The sequence below is a fragment of the Myotis brandtii genome, unplaced genomic scaffold, assembly GCF_000412655.1.
Source record: "Myotis brandtii unplaced genomic scaffold, ASM41265v1 scaffold53, whole genome shotgun sequence".
NCBI classification, from domain to species: Eukaryota; Metazoa; Chordata; class Mammalia; order Chiroptera; family Vespertilionidae; genus Myotis; species Myotis brandtii.
This window is the reverse complement of record NW_005369942.1, coordinates 1,558,789-1,574,497: the sequence shown is the minus strand read 5'-3', so window position 1 is coordinate 1,574,497 and position 15,709 is coordinate 1,558,789.

Below are 15,709 nucleotides of genomic sequence, written 5' to 3'. Positions count from 1 at the left end.
ACCAGCCATTTGAGTTCAACGCTCTATGTTCATTCTTTGGTTCATCAACAAATATTGACTCACTTTACTTTCCTAAGTGAGACACTGTGCAAAGAAGTGGAAAATGCAGAGATACCACCCCTGCGTTCCCTGAATGTGAAATCTAATTTGCAGGAGATGGGTATCCAAGCCTAATAAATAATAATAATTGGTATTGAATAATAAAACAAGATAGTATATCACAAGTGTCACATATTCCAGGCAATAAGTGCCACTGGATTTTTAATTTGTTCAATATCTTTCTTCAGCTGATTGAAACAGTAATTCTAGACAGAGTACTTCAAGGTTTCCCCAGTGAGTGTGGAATTTGAGCTGGAATGTAATGGATGAATGTAAAGGGAGGAGCAAACTGGAGGAGGCTCACCCTAGGCAGGGAAATAGGCATCAACAAGGCACTAAATTGGGAAAATCAAAGCAACCAGAACAGAAGAGGTTATATCTTGCACTACTCCTCAATGTGGCAACCACCTATAGCTTCCTACTCACTACTTCTATACCTCACAAAGTGGATCCCATCAAGCCTACCATTATAAACAGCTCCTTGAAGCAAATGGCTTGTTTCTTTAATCAGAGTTACTCATTTCATTAATAACAAACTATAGTTTAGATGTCTATAGATCCAATCTTTTCACTAACACAAGAAGAAAAGATAGACCTTCCCATTTTTGTTCACAACTAGTAAGGATAGAAGTGTGTAGACCCCACTAACCTCTTAACTTTAGGAAGATCTTCTACCTTCAGCTAATACAATAGTGTTCATTCACAGTAAAGCCATCAGGACATGTCAGGAGTGTAGTGACAAAAAGCTGAACCATGGGAATTCCCCGTGTAAAACGTGTTGATAAATATTTCCGCCATGTTTGGTTTATCATACTTACGTATCACTGAGCATGTAAGAAATCTTGTTAGCCATTAGCCATACCATGTTCCTACCATGAACTTTATTTGCAAATCAGAAAGACTTAAACCCTAACCTCCACAGCACCAGATGCTGGGAAATAAACTCAGGACTAACACCAACTGGAAACATAAACGTCAGGGTGAGCAACTATGTTCATAGAAAGAGACAGCCGTTGTAGCACACGCCCAGCCTTAACCACTCTCGAAACTGAGTTGAATTCATCCTGTTTTAATAAGTGTTAGCCTATAATAATCCTCATTATTTTATATCTTTCAGCAGTTTGAGTATTTGAAATCACAAAAAGCACTTTACAAATAAATTATCTTCTTTGCAAGGTTTCTATTTCAATGACCTTCTCTAACACAGCAGGTCTATTATTTTAAAGTTTCGTGTCTGTTCTTTCACCTTATACATTCCACCCTTGGACAAGATTTTCTCAATCGGCAGTTTTTATATTTCAACATATTAGTAGAACAAATTTAAATAAAATCCTCCACTTGTATCATTAATTAGCATTTGGCAACAGGCCTGATTAAATGCCCTTGGCAGCAAAATGATTTAAGTATCTAAAAGGTTATTTTTACCATTTATTAAGAATGCCTGTAACAGAACTATTACCACCAACTTCTCAACAAGGGGGCTCTGCAGAGTCTGGTGTGGTTCTTAATGCACCTCTCCTGGTGGGGTTCAGTACCTGGCAGTCAGCAAGGTCAGTTTTTCTAACACATAAGAAAAGCTTATCTGAATAAGAGAGATTTTTTTATTGATTTTTAGAGAGAGAGAAAGAAAGAGGGAGAGACAAACATCAATAGGAGACCAGGCATCAATCAGCTGCCTCCTATCGGGGATCAAGCCCACAACCCAGGCAAGTGTCCTGACCTGGAACCGAACTGTGACCTCCTGGTTCTAGGTCAATGCTCAACCTCTGAGCCACACAGTCCAGGCCAATCTGGGTTTCTTTAGTAAGACTCTTAGGAAGAAAAAGAGAAAAGAAAAAAAGGGGAATCTGTATTTCAAGAAGACCTTCAGAAAAGAAGGAGAAACTAGAAGCTTCCAGGATAAAATATGAGAGGAAACTACACAACATAATTCGTTTAACACTGAAAGAGCCTCAAACTCCAGGGAATTGCTCATAAATGTAACCCACCACCACTTTCGATCATAGATACACTGGCTACTTTTCTAACATAATTCAACAGTAAATGAGGTGAATTTTTAGAGCATGTGTGTGAAAGAGGCTTAAAAGAATTCTCTGATACTAGGTTTCTGTAAACGCAGACAATACCCTCTGCAGTACATTGGTCCCCTTCATCCTGACAAATGTCCCTCAAATTACTTACAGATACTTCATTTTCTTAAGTTTTCTTAGTGCTACTAAAAAGGAACAGCCCAGAGAAGCATCACTACTCTTTTCCATGGAATAGTAATGGTAAAAGCCTCCGAAAAATGCATTGGCTTATGTACGCTTCCTCTGAGCTGGAAGGGAGAAAGATAGAGGAGGATCTTCGCTGAGGGCCTACCATAGGCCAGCTGCTGTATTAAGCACATTAAATGTACTATCCCTTTTAATCCTTACGACAACCCTGCAAATCAGAATTAATAGGAATCCTATTGCTATTTTAGAGATTAAAGAATTGGGAACCAGAGAGGTTTGCCAGTTTCCACAGTGCTAACCATTAGTGGAAGAGGATCTGAGCACAGGTCAGTTGGGCAAAAAATAAAAGTCTTTGCTCACCCCACTAGACTGACCAGGCAGCATCCTCTGCAAGAGGAAGTTTTGAAAACGGGGACATATGTAATACTTTCAACAATAAAGAATTTTTTTAAAAAAAGAGGAAGTTTCAATAAAACCACCACATACTCATTCTGGGCCACAAATTCAATCGTTGTGACCTTCACTGTGCGTAACTGAAGGGGGCTGCCAGTGACCACCACCTGGCTTCTCTCCCGTAACCTGCACTCTGGAAGTCATGTTCACACACCTGCGTCATGCTATTTGCTTTTTTGGTAGCTCTCTCATGAAGCAAGTATTTCCTGTTGTATACATGTTATATTTGTTGGTATTTATGGTGGCAATCACGTCCACTAACAACAACATCAGATTGTATCTTATTGTTCTCTACAATCCCTGACATGGTGCCTTGCAAACTGATAGTAAATGGTTGGTGAATTGAACTGAAGTATACTGAACTGAAGGGGATTGTCCTGAATTATAGGATAAGGCACAGCACAGACCTTTGATTCAAATAATTATTGAACACACCAACTGTGTGCCAGATGACATTGTATTTCATAGTAACATCCTTGGCATTTAGTTTTTCTACATCTCAAATAGTAAATGAGACCTCACTGTTTGCAATGTCATTATGGACCCCTATAACTGGAGATATAATGGCATTTGCTTTCTTAAAGTCTTACCATTTAGAGCTACAAGAGTACTGTAGACAAACCCCTAGGGGGTTTTCTATGAGACTCTTTCCACCATTGGGAACTGGAAATGTGAACATTTTATCCTAGAATCTTTTCAATTACCAAAATTCATTTCTTGAGCTGCGTGGGGCACGGCAGGCTTGGAGGAAAGTGAAGAATCTGAAACAATATCAAGATGCTGTGTGATTTATTCCCTATGATGCTCAGATTTCCTTTCCACCTTTTGTTAGAGTTCTGCGAACCACAGTCCCTGTGTAATTTAATCGGCTGGTTTCTGATCCTTCTCCCTTCTTCTCCAGGTGGCCATTGCGACGTGGCCGCTCTGGTTGTTAAGATATGCGAATCCTTGGGGATGTAATTAAGGAGGCACTGAGATGCTTTCATCAAAGGACAGTTCATCTGCCACAGCTCTGCTGCTGTTTGCGCAGGTTAACTGCTTGGCAGTCCTTTCATGTCCCGGAGTCAATCTGTGTTTAAAGGATGGAGGTGAGTGGGCAGGACGGGGCAGTTTATCTCTGCTGCCTTCTCATTTATTATCGCCTTGCTCTCTCGCATGGCACTACCGCAGCTGATCAAAATCAGGGACCACATATCACCGGCATCGGTGGGATGAAAGGCAAAATACACTCTTTGTTCCATCTACATAAGAGTATTTAAAATAATCGTGGCAATAAATCTGATGGAAATACCCAAACATAGAAATGGCTTATTCCAGAGAAGGAATTACTGTCTTCTTTTCTTTGCTAGCTTCCGGCGGCAGTTACAGACATCTTTCCAACATATGAATATTCTCCATTATCAGATCAGCCTGTAAAATGGTGCCAGTCGCCACACTCCGCCCGCAGCCCAACGCATCTGCACTTGATTTCAAACAGGGAATGGCCAGTTCTCAGCAGGATACGTGCAAGTCTATTCTCCTTCCTGACATAAGGCCATAGCCCCTTGAAAGACTTCAGCATAAAGATGCGATACTCAAGTAGCATTCATCCAACTTGTGCTTTCCCTCTGTCCATCCTAAAATTCAACACACTCAACATCTATTCGGTGCCTATCATGTTGTTATAGGGCCAAAGTGAGAAGCCAGAAAAATAAGAATGGAAGAGACAGAGGCAAATGGACAAGGGAAAATGCAACTCTGAAAGACACCCAGCAGTGGTTCTCAACCTTCCTAATGCCACGACCCTTTAATACAGTTCCTCATGTTGTGATGACCCCCAACCATAAAATTATTTTCGTTGCTACTTCATAACTGTAATTTTGCTACTGTTATGAATCATAATGTAAATATCTGATATGCAGGATGTATTTTCAGGTGTCGCGACCCACAGGTTGAGAACCGCTGCAAAATTTTTCAAAGTACCAGAAATTAGACCACGGAAATCAAACAGCAGCAAAAATATAAAAGCAGAAATGTCTTCATCCATTGAAAAGACATGACAAGTTAGTCAACGTAAACGTGACAGCCCAGGACCTTTAACACAGAAAACTTGAAGCAAAAAAATCTGTGCCAGGAAGACAGATGGAATTCATCATTCCTTTACAGTTTCCTGAAATACACAGGGTTTTGCCAGCTGTCCCTGTGAACTATGAGAGCAATATCACTTAACGTGGTCATTAAATGCAAGAGCTGGAACATGTCTAACTATACATAAGCAGCATCAGTCTGCTGAAAAACACCCAGGACAGCTCAAACTTTGCTGGAAGACTGAACCAGAAAAGGTGTACAGGGCTCCCACCCAGTTCTGAAAAGCCGCCTGTTCCATCTGAAGCTGTTGAGAAGAGACTCCAAGCCCTGGCTGAGCATCATTCCATAAGGTGATTGGGAAAGATTCAGGAGAGAATGGCAATTCCCGAGTCAAGAGATGGGACATGAGCTCCATTAAATAGTGAAGGTGGTGGGGTACAGAGCTCAGTGGGGGAGGTTTAAGTGACCTATCCACTTTGAGAACAAGATATGGCTTTTCCAGGGGTCTCTGGCATATCGTTTTGCTGCAATAAAATGTTAGCTCCAAAAAAGCCACTCCAGCACACAGAGCATGAACTAACAGAGCTGGAGTCCAGGGGAGGCTACCTCCTTGCCCTGTTATATTATCTGTGACCAGTGGCCAGTGTTGCTATGACAACTTTTCAAAGTAGCCTTATTGGAGACCAAAAAAACAAACAAAAAAAAGGCACACACACAAAACAAAAAAAAATACCTCCAAGCAAGGATGATGTCTATCGGACAGGAAGAAGCTGGTCAGCCCAGTGCAGGGTAAATGGTCAGACAGCGCTTAAACATTATGTAGAAGCCCCCCACCCTCCAATTTTAAAAACTGTCTGAAATCTTCATTTACATTGTCATGAATGTATATAGAAGTTACTTTATGAACCTTAATATGATCATTACACAGAATCCCAAAAAGTTGCCCTTTCCGATTCCTACAACCAAATGCAATTTTCTCTGTCCCAGTACAAGCATCCCACATCACAGGCATTTATTGCCCACCTGATGGATATACAAGCCCTGAGAGGGGACTGTAATGTAAAGAACCAAGTGAAAAGGGAGATGAAAAAGCTGGCTCCACGGCCAAGGACAGGCCATCAAAATAACACAGACAATGAAGGACTTTTCCTCATCTTCCAATTCTATCAAGAAAAAAAAAAATTACTTGCCTTTGTAATTACTTACTTCCCAGTTTCCACATGTGGTTCTCGTGATACTTGCCAACTTTGTGGAATGTTAGAACACTGACACTTGTGTAAAGCAAAGTGCCTTTTGACATTTATGAAGTGCTGATTCTCTATAAATATAGAAAAGTGCTAATCATCGCAAGAACTACTCAACGCAACAGATCAATAGTGAAGACAAATAATTCTCCTTTCATTGAAATTCAGAAGGCACAAAATAGGCCATTTTTTAAATCTCTTGGATAAACTAGCACATTCTGTGACTTGCCCACTAAGATTTAAGGTCAGAGCTATGACACAGACACAGGGAAATTTTAAGAAGAAAGCAATCATAGGTCAACTGGGTTTATTTCCTCTGCTGGTATAGATCTATATAGAGATATATGTGTGCGAATACTTTTGAGACGGAGCGTGCCAGCTACACTGTTACTCGCCTTCTGACCTCTTGTAAAAAATATCACCAATTGTGGGCAGCTTGTAACACAAAATAAGCAATGCTATCTATCACAAAATTGCTGGGAAAGCAGTTAAGCTTCGAAGAGTGATTTGGGGACTATTAAGTGTAAATTGAGCTTCCGTTTTCAAGTGACATTTCTTTTTCCTCAAAACTGCAGAACAGCGCTGGGGAAGGCATGCCGTTGGTTGATACTCTGTGAAGAGCACAGGTAGCCCAATTCAGAAGCTTCTCAAAGGGCAGGAGGTGGGCATTTATGCTTATTTGCCAATTCAAATCTTAGGCTTGCCTGAGTGGAGACCAAAACTATATGATCCCAACACCATGCCAGCAGAGGCTGCGCTGCTCTCACAAACTCAGCTGGAAATCTGGGTTCATTTTAGCATCTGACAGATCTAACATGGCTCTCTGACACTTCCTCCCACCGCCTTTCACCATATGTTTATATTTTAAAGGATCAGGGATACGATTGCTATTTAGGAGGTTGTAATTCTCGCATGGGTAATAGAGGCCTCTGGAAATATGTCAAGTGGCTTCATTCATTTATTGAAAACATATTTATGGAGCACCTTCTCTGCAGCTGTGTATGAGAGTGTGTAATGTAGTGGTCAAAAGCGTTGACCCAGGAGCCAGGATGCCCAGTTGAATTTCTGGCTCTGCCATTTGCGGGCTGGAGTGGCCTTGGACAAGTTAATATGTAACCATTCGGGCCTTAATCTCCTCATCTGTAAAATGGGGGTGATAGTAGAGCCCACTTTATATGGATCCTGTGAAGATTAAGGAGTTAACACATGCAAAGTACCTCAACTCTAATGTCTTACCAAATCCATGCTGGCATCCGATAATATGGTGAATAAGGAACTCCCAGGTTCATATGCCTTATGTAGTCTACTGTATTTGATGTACAAAGTATAGCATTCTTCTATTTTTTACTTATCCTAAGGTATCCAACTAAGTGTTTAATAAACTGTTAATTCTGCTGCCTCAGTCTTTCCAAAGCTATTTTCCATAATTAATCTATAGTCCATTAGGACTAAATGAAAAACAGTAGTTTGTTCCAACTTTACAAAGGAAACACCCTAACATTCCAATTTATTATTATTGATAGTACCTACCATTTATTGATTATTTACTAAATGCTAGGTGTTATACAAGCACTTTATAAACCTCAGCACTTTTTTAATCTGTACCCAAAAAAAAAAAATCCCTTGAAGTGGGAATTAGTTGCCCCAGTTTATAGATAAGGAAAGGGAAGCTGATAAGGACTGTGGATCTCACCTAACAGCACACATGTAATAGAGTAAAACTAGCTGCCATAACAAATCCCCGATCTCAGAGGCTTGACAAAGTGCAACTATCTTGCTCATGTCTCAGCCTAATGCAGCAGCGGCTAAGTAGGCTGCACTATAACCAATCATTCAAAGATTAAGGCAACTTCCATCTTCTTGATCCTCTTCCAGGTCCCCTGTCCCCGAAAATCTTCTCAATGCCAACAGCTGAGGGGAAAGATGGAAGGGCATATTTCTAGCCCATGCCTGAAAGTGGCACCCTCTTATTCCAGTAGCCAGGACTCAGTCACATGACCTGAACTGCAAGGGAGGCTTGGAAATGTGGCTGACCCATGTGCTCATCCTCGCACTCCCTGGGACAAGCTGCCGGGAAATAGCAGGTCCAAATCCTGAACCAGATCCACTGGGCTCCAGAGCCCTTGCTCTTACCCACCCACCATTCATACCTGCACTAGCCTCTTAGATGCCCTGTCTCACACTGCCAGCTGACTTCCCTACAGATTATAAGGCTAACTCAATCTAAAATCATGCTGGGGAAATGTTTTAAGTGATATTTTGACATGGTTTATGTAGTCTCATGAAAATAGTTAAGAACACTATATGACTTTTATTGACCTACCTCAATCTCTCACCAGCCTTCAATTCCTTAAACAGGAACCATCTCTGATTGAAACAGTACAACCTACAAGGGAATTTCAAATTACTGCTACCTCTTCAAAGTCATATCAAAATATTGCTACTACTAAATTTAAATTTGTGATACATGGTATTCCAATTAATCATTAATCATTTTCATGCATACATTCATTGAATTCTTGTCCTTGAACTAAGGAAATAAAAAGACACATTGATGACCCATCTTACCAAAAAGTGATAAATATCATGATCTGATGTGTTGATGCTATACCCAAGAGAACAAATCCATGGCAGACACAGCGAAGATTATTATAGTAAATGCAGGGCTACAAAATGATTAATCGTTAGAGAAGGCTTGAGCCATATACAAAACAGCATCACAGAATCTTACAAACAGCTGAAATATAATTTAAGATCCTTGAATCTGATTGGTAAATTCTGCTACTTGAGCAGCTCACTATTGAAAATCAATTCAAAAAAACCTATCAACCCCTAACAATAGGAGCCTTTATGTTCAACATTTGGAAAAAGTTTAACATCATTATTTCCTTTTACTGAATACTTTCAGCCTTCTATCTTTTTAACAAAGGGTAGGAGTCCATGTCCCCACCCTCTTTAGAGTTAGGCATCACCATGTGATTTGCTTCAGTTTATGAAATGTGAGTAGAAGTGACAATTGTCATGTCCATGTCTGGGCAAAAGATTTAAGAACAAGTACATCCAGAGACAAGGAAACATGGAACAGAGTGCAGAATCTCAGAGAGAAGGCAGGGAAGGGTGAATAGATGGAAGGTAATCAACCAAAGACCGTGTATGCATACATGCATAACCCATGGACACAGACAATAGAGTGGTGAAAGCCTAGGGTGAGGGTGGGGGCGGGCTGGAAGGGATCAATGGAGAAAAAAGGGGGACATATGTAATACTTTCAACAATAAAGTTTTATTTTTTAAAAAGAACAAGTACATCATTTGCCACAATCCCATTTTCCTGCTGTGGTGGATTAAAAGAGGTGCTAATTCTCCATGGCTTCTTCCATCAGGAGGTGGGGTCTTTCCTCTCCTTTTGAATCTGAGCTGACCCTATGATTTGCTTTGACCAATAGAACGTGGAGAACGTGGCAACATGAGCACTATCCTCAAGAAGCCTTGAAAGTTTGCCTCTCGTTCTTTCTTAGAACAAGAAAGACCAAGTTAGACTCCTTGAAGGTGAGAGACCAGGTGGTTATAGAGAGATTCAGCCATCTCAGCTGAGCCCCAGACATGCGAGTGAGGCAGCCAGCATCAACCAGTCCCCAGCCAACCCACCAGCTCACTGTGGCTGCATCAGCCACCCCAGGCAAGAACAGACCTGCCCGGCTAAGCCCACCCAAGTTGCAAAATAGTGAGCAAGTAAAGGTTGTTGTTTCAAGCCACTTAGTTGTTTGTTACACAGCAATACATAACTAATCGTTAGAGATATGTCTTACATAACTAAGACATCACCCTGAGCCCCAGTAGAAGCAGATAGGGAGCTTCCTTCAGCTTGGATCTCTGGGGAGGAGGGTAGAGCAGAGTCCATCAATGTGTAATAGTAATAAAAGATAATCCTTTGTCATTGAAGCCACTGCAATTTGGGGGTTACTACAGCAGAACCTGGCCAACCCTGACTGATTCAGAAATGAGTACCAACAAGTGGGATTCGGCTCTCCTAGAAGAAAACTAAAATGTCAGGTCAGGGACTGGACAGAAAAGAAACTGCAATCAGAAGCTACAAGGATGACAATCCTTATTGCACAGTGATACAATATTTAGTAAAATGTTCACCTGTCAAAACACAGAGGGCAAATGTACAAATGAATATGTCGCTCTAAGGTAGAGTGAAGATGACTGAGCCCAGCCCCACAGTCACCCTACAATGGGCACCTAGCATGCACAACACACAGACCTCACATTTTTAAGACACTAACGTGTTTGCAGTTGACTGTTACACAGCATGTCCTGACTAATACACCTATGAGCCATTCTTAACAATAAAATACTGAAGTGCTGCAAGGGGAAACACACCAAGTCACTGCTCTACTGTGGCCAACAGAGGAATGTTCCCAGCAAAGTGAACGTGGGAAATATTGAACTGGGACATAAGGCATTTGGCTCTGGGATACTGGGAAGTGAAAACAATGGCCAAATCTTCAAAACAACCTGACTTTCTTGAGTGAAAGCATTAGGCAGCTTGTGGAGTTCAGGGCTACAAACAGAGAAGCCCAGTGAACATGAAGAACAGGGTTTGTTTGGGATTTTCTCCCCTTTTATTATTCTTATGGCCTGATCTTGGCAGTTCTTTTGTTATAAATGACAACACTGGAGAAAACATAACTTCAAAAAAAGGAGTAATTCTGTAATGATTCTTATCAATGTATACAACTGGTACCCACACTTAGTTAGGATATGATGTAGAATGTGACTCAGAATAGAAAAGATGCTTCTGTTTTTTTATTTGGAGTTTGAACTAGTCTTGAGAAATGTGATTTCTGAAAAACTGTAGGACATACTGGGAGAGGAGCTGGTAAAAATTTACAGTGATTTTGGACCTCCCCAAGCTTTCCTCTGATATTTTTATAGACCTGACCTCCACTCAACCTTTCTTCCTTCTGGGACTACAACCGCCATACTTGAAGTGTGCAAAAGAGGACTGAGGTATCCGCAAGAACTGCAGATGGGGAAGTGAGATTTTAGTGCAATTGATATCGAGCAACAGATAAATCTCAACTGAGGGAATGAGGCTGTCCCTTCTCAAGCAGCGGCTTAAACGTGCCCAGATCTGTGATTGATAGATGTGCACTGCTGTTCCATATACACCAAGGTGACCCCACTCACTCGGCCCGCCATAACAGTGATTCTGGTACAAATGTCCCCAATTGAGAAATAAGTGCAAAAAATGATCTAACAAGCCAGGCTCATCACCAGAATCAACATCCCTGAGCTCCACTCACTGAACCGAGCCAGGCTGGCCACGGCAGCCCAGGACTTCATCAGTCCCACTTCATGCAGCAAAAAATGGGAAACCCCTCCCCCTCCCCCCCAAAGCCCTGCAGATGCTCAAGGAAATGGGCATCCCAATGTTAATACCCACTGTGCGGCTAATAAAGCAAATATCAGTTATCCAAGAAGGCAGTTAGCATTGGCTACAAGTAGGGGAAAGAGCCAAGAATAAAGTAAATAAATCCAAGGAAGGAAAAATGTGCCACGTGGAAAGAAATAGGAGCAGAATGGGTCAGGCATACTAAACTATTTGATCATTTAACTGAGAAAGAGATGAATGCAAGTTGAGCGAAATTTGAAAAGTGGTGGATTTGCGATTCCAAGGTACTTTTTCCCCCCCAACAAAATGGGCATCCTCACAGAATCCTAACTTTTCCATTTAACACAGATTAGAAAATATCTTTTTTTTTCCAACAGGGTTTGCTTCAGGCACACACTGTCCTCTCTTTAATAACGCCTGTAGTTGAGAGATGTGGGGCTTGTTGAGGCTATGTAGGTATCGATTTGTGAAATACCCGATTCCGTTATTCTCCTTTAAAACAATGCTGTAATGACTTTCTGCCACCTGGACTCTTTCCATAGGGGAGTTTAAATATACATACACCGCCCGATATGTGCCACCCCCTCCAGGTTCAAGAATATAGTAATAGCAGGCCCGGGGAACTTGTAGGCTCAGTGAGAAAGGGGACTTCCCCATCATTAGTCCTAGGGGACGAGTACAGTTTTCTGTCGAAAGGCCCCCGAAGCCCATAATATAGGGATAAGTGCCATTAAACAGGTCTCTGTTTGTTTTTGTGTTTATGCAGATTATTTTCCTTCCAGCTTTATTAGGATGTAATTGACATCTAACATTGTGTAAGCTTAAGGTTTAGAATGTAATGATTCAATACATGTATGTGTTGTGAAATGATGATCATAATAAAGGGCATTAATACATCCATCACCTTGAAAAAGAAAACTATAATGATTCTGACAGAAAGAACTCAATGACAAATCAGGCAAAAGCCATTTTTAATAGCAAACCAAATAATGTGATGACCTTTTTATTAGCTTGGTATTATCTAGGCATAGACTATGTGGATAATGAAGTATCAAATTTTTTTTTTGGGGGGGGGGCCAAATTTGAGCTCTGTGCTCTTCACATCTTGGTTGATACCAATTTCAACAGGCAAATTTTCAACCCAGGGCTCTCCACTTTGTCACTGGTAAGGAACAATTCCTATTCCCTAACCAAGGCCCTGCAGCCTCACACCTCACATGCCCCCTTCCAGGTCCCTCCTCATTCACCTGCGATCCAGCCTCACTAGACCACCTGACACTTCCCAAACACGCCAGCCTCTTTCACACCTCCCTGCATTGCTCTCCACGTGAGAAATGCCCTCTTCCCACTCCTTGGTATAGTCCAGTCCTAACTAGACATGGTACCAGCTACTCAACACAATTTCCTCTGACAACACCTGGCAGCATGAAGAGCACTTGTCACCCCATCCCTGAGGACCTTGTCCATGTAGCCCCTCCAGTGATCACCACAGAACCATTGCTCCTCAAAGATAGAAATCATTCTTTAGCCAACGTCATATCCTGATCGTCGAATACAGTGCTATATTAGTTACCTATTGCTGAAAAAACAGATTGCCTCAAAACTTAGTGGCTTAAGGCATCATTTATTATTTCACAGTTACTGTGAGCAGGAATCTGGGCAAGGCTTAGCTGGGCTTTCCAGCTCTGGATCTGTCATTGGCTGTAATCAAGGTGCTGGCAGGGGCCATGGTCTCATCTGAGGTCTCACCTAGGAATGGACCTGCTTTCCAAGCTCACTCCACTGGTGTTGGCAGGGCTCGGTGCCATGTCAGCTGTGGACTGGAGACCTTCCTCATTCCTGGCCACCTGGGCCTCTCTATCATGGAGAGGCATCAGGTTCTGTCAGAGCAAGCAAGTGAGAAGGCAAGAGAAGGCCACCAAGAGAGAGTGCTGTCGAGACAGATTGCAGTCTTTTGTCATGGTAGTGACATCCTGTCACTTATGCCATATTCTGTTTGTTCAAAGTGAGTCACTGAGTCCAGCCCACACTCGAGGGGATGGTGTTGTTACACAAGAACATGAATACCAGCAGTTGGGAGCACTGAAAGCTGTGTCAGAAGCTGCCTCCCATAAACGCCTCACATAGTGAACATTCAATAAGGATCTATTTATAAAAGTGGAAAAGAAATGTGACATTTTCTTCAAATAGCTTCAGTTGTATCATCTACTCCATAAACTTTAAGGTTATATAATAATAAAAGTTATACCAAGCCTATGTTCAGAAAAACATTTTCAAAATAAGTACTTGCATGCAAATAATTAATTTGGGAGGGGGAGAGTCTTTTTTTTTTTCTTCAAATAGCTTCAGTTGTGTCATCTACTCCATAAACTTTAAGGTTATATAATAATAAAAATTATACCAAGCCTATGTTCAGAAAAACATTTTCAAAATAAGTACTTGCATGCAAATAATTAATTCGGGAGGGGGGAGAGTCTTGCCTGTTCTACCAAAATCATCTCAACCATAAAATTTTGGGGCAAAACTTTACAGATTTTGGTGTCTGTGACTTATTTACCAAAGTTCAGAAGAAGGAAAATAGGTAACTAAATGGAAAAGATACTGAAAATGCAACAAAATATGAACAACTGGTTAATCTGGATGAAGAATACCTGGATGGTCATTGTTTAAATCTTTCAACTTTTCTATAGGTGTTGATATTTTTTAAAAATGTCAACTTGAGGGAGGATTTTATAAAACTGATTGACACAGCCCCCTCATAAGCTAACAATAGTATCTCAAAGGTACTGTAAATGTGTAATTTTAATAAGTAATGCTAGCTACTGAACTAACAAGCTCAACAACTCAATGGCATCATATGGTAAAGGCCTATTTCTCACTCTCATCATAGTGCAGGGCAGCTTTCCTAAACAACTCTCATGCACACGATGTGAGACTGTCATCTCCAACACAACCCAGGAGAAGAAGCCAGGTGGGTCATTGTAAAGGGAATTTTATGAGCAGAACTGAAAATGCCATCCATCACTTCTCCTCATAGCCCATAGACCAGGGACCACTGCAATAGGCCCAACCCGATGATAAGCAAGACTGGAAAAGGTGGTCTTTCTGTGTGCCCCAGGAGAGGAAGCCGACTGGTGAGTATCTAGCCAATCTCTGGCAGGAAAGTGCTGTCACTCCAGTTATTGTCCATGTGGAGGAAGAACTAGGCTTTCTTTAAATAAAGATCACACTACCAAGTTCCTGACAGTAACTAAAATTCAGGTATACCAGCTCTCAAATCAGTACTTTGACAATCATTTCCAAGTCCTCGTTTTCTTAAGGATCAAGCTGGTAGCTTAAGTTGCATCAAGTTCCCAATGCGCTACATTCAGCTAGTTACAATTAGTCCTAAACAGCATCACTGTTTTTAGATAAAATCAGAGATGTTGCCATTTTAGGAGATTGAAGTCAGTCCCATTCAACATTTCTTCACACAGGCCAGATGAGATGATGGAGTTCCATTAAGAGCCTAGCTTTGAAGCAAATCTTTTATGCGTACATTGGCTAAAAATATTTAGTAAAGTCAAAATAGAATTCAATCTCTATTTATAAAAAAAAAAGTAACCATTATTTGCATTCTGGGTCCAAACTTTCTCTTATTTGTACCAGAGACTCCAGGAGACGAAGGAGCAGGGTGGAGTGGAGGGTAATGGGGAGATTGGGGTGTAAGCGTGAAAGGCAGTGAGATAAAGAAGAATTAGAAGCCCCATCCAAGCTTATACTGGTCTCTTAGCTGATGGGTTGTCATTTAAGTCCAGGTGATTTTGAGGCCAGTATGAAAGAAGGTGAAGAGATTAGCCCAAGAACATATATGCATAGCCCATGGACACAGACGACAGTGTGGTGAGGGCCAGAGGGAGAGGAGGGCAGGGTATGGGTGGAAGTGGGCAAAGGGGAGGTGGGAATGAGTGACATCTGTAATAATGTCAACAATATAAATAAAAGATTTTTTTTAAATTTAGAGTTCTCATGTGAGTGGTGGAGAGGAAGTACGAAAGTATCATGCTATTTTCTGTTTATATGCTTATGAAAGAAATAGTCAAAGCAAAATCTGTGCTCTGTGTGTGTGTGTGTGTGTGTGTGTGTGTGTGTGTGTCCCCACAGGAGGAACCCTGTCTGATGATACTGAACAGATTAGTATAAAAGAAGGGCCTAGAGATAACCACTCTACCTTATGGATGGTCTGCATTA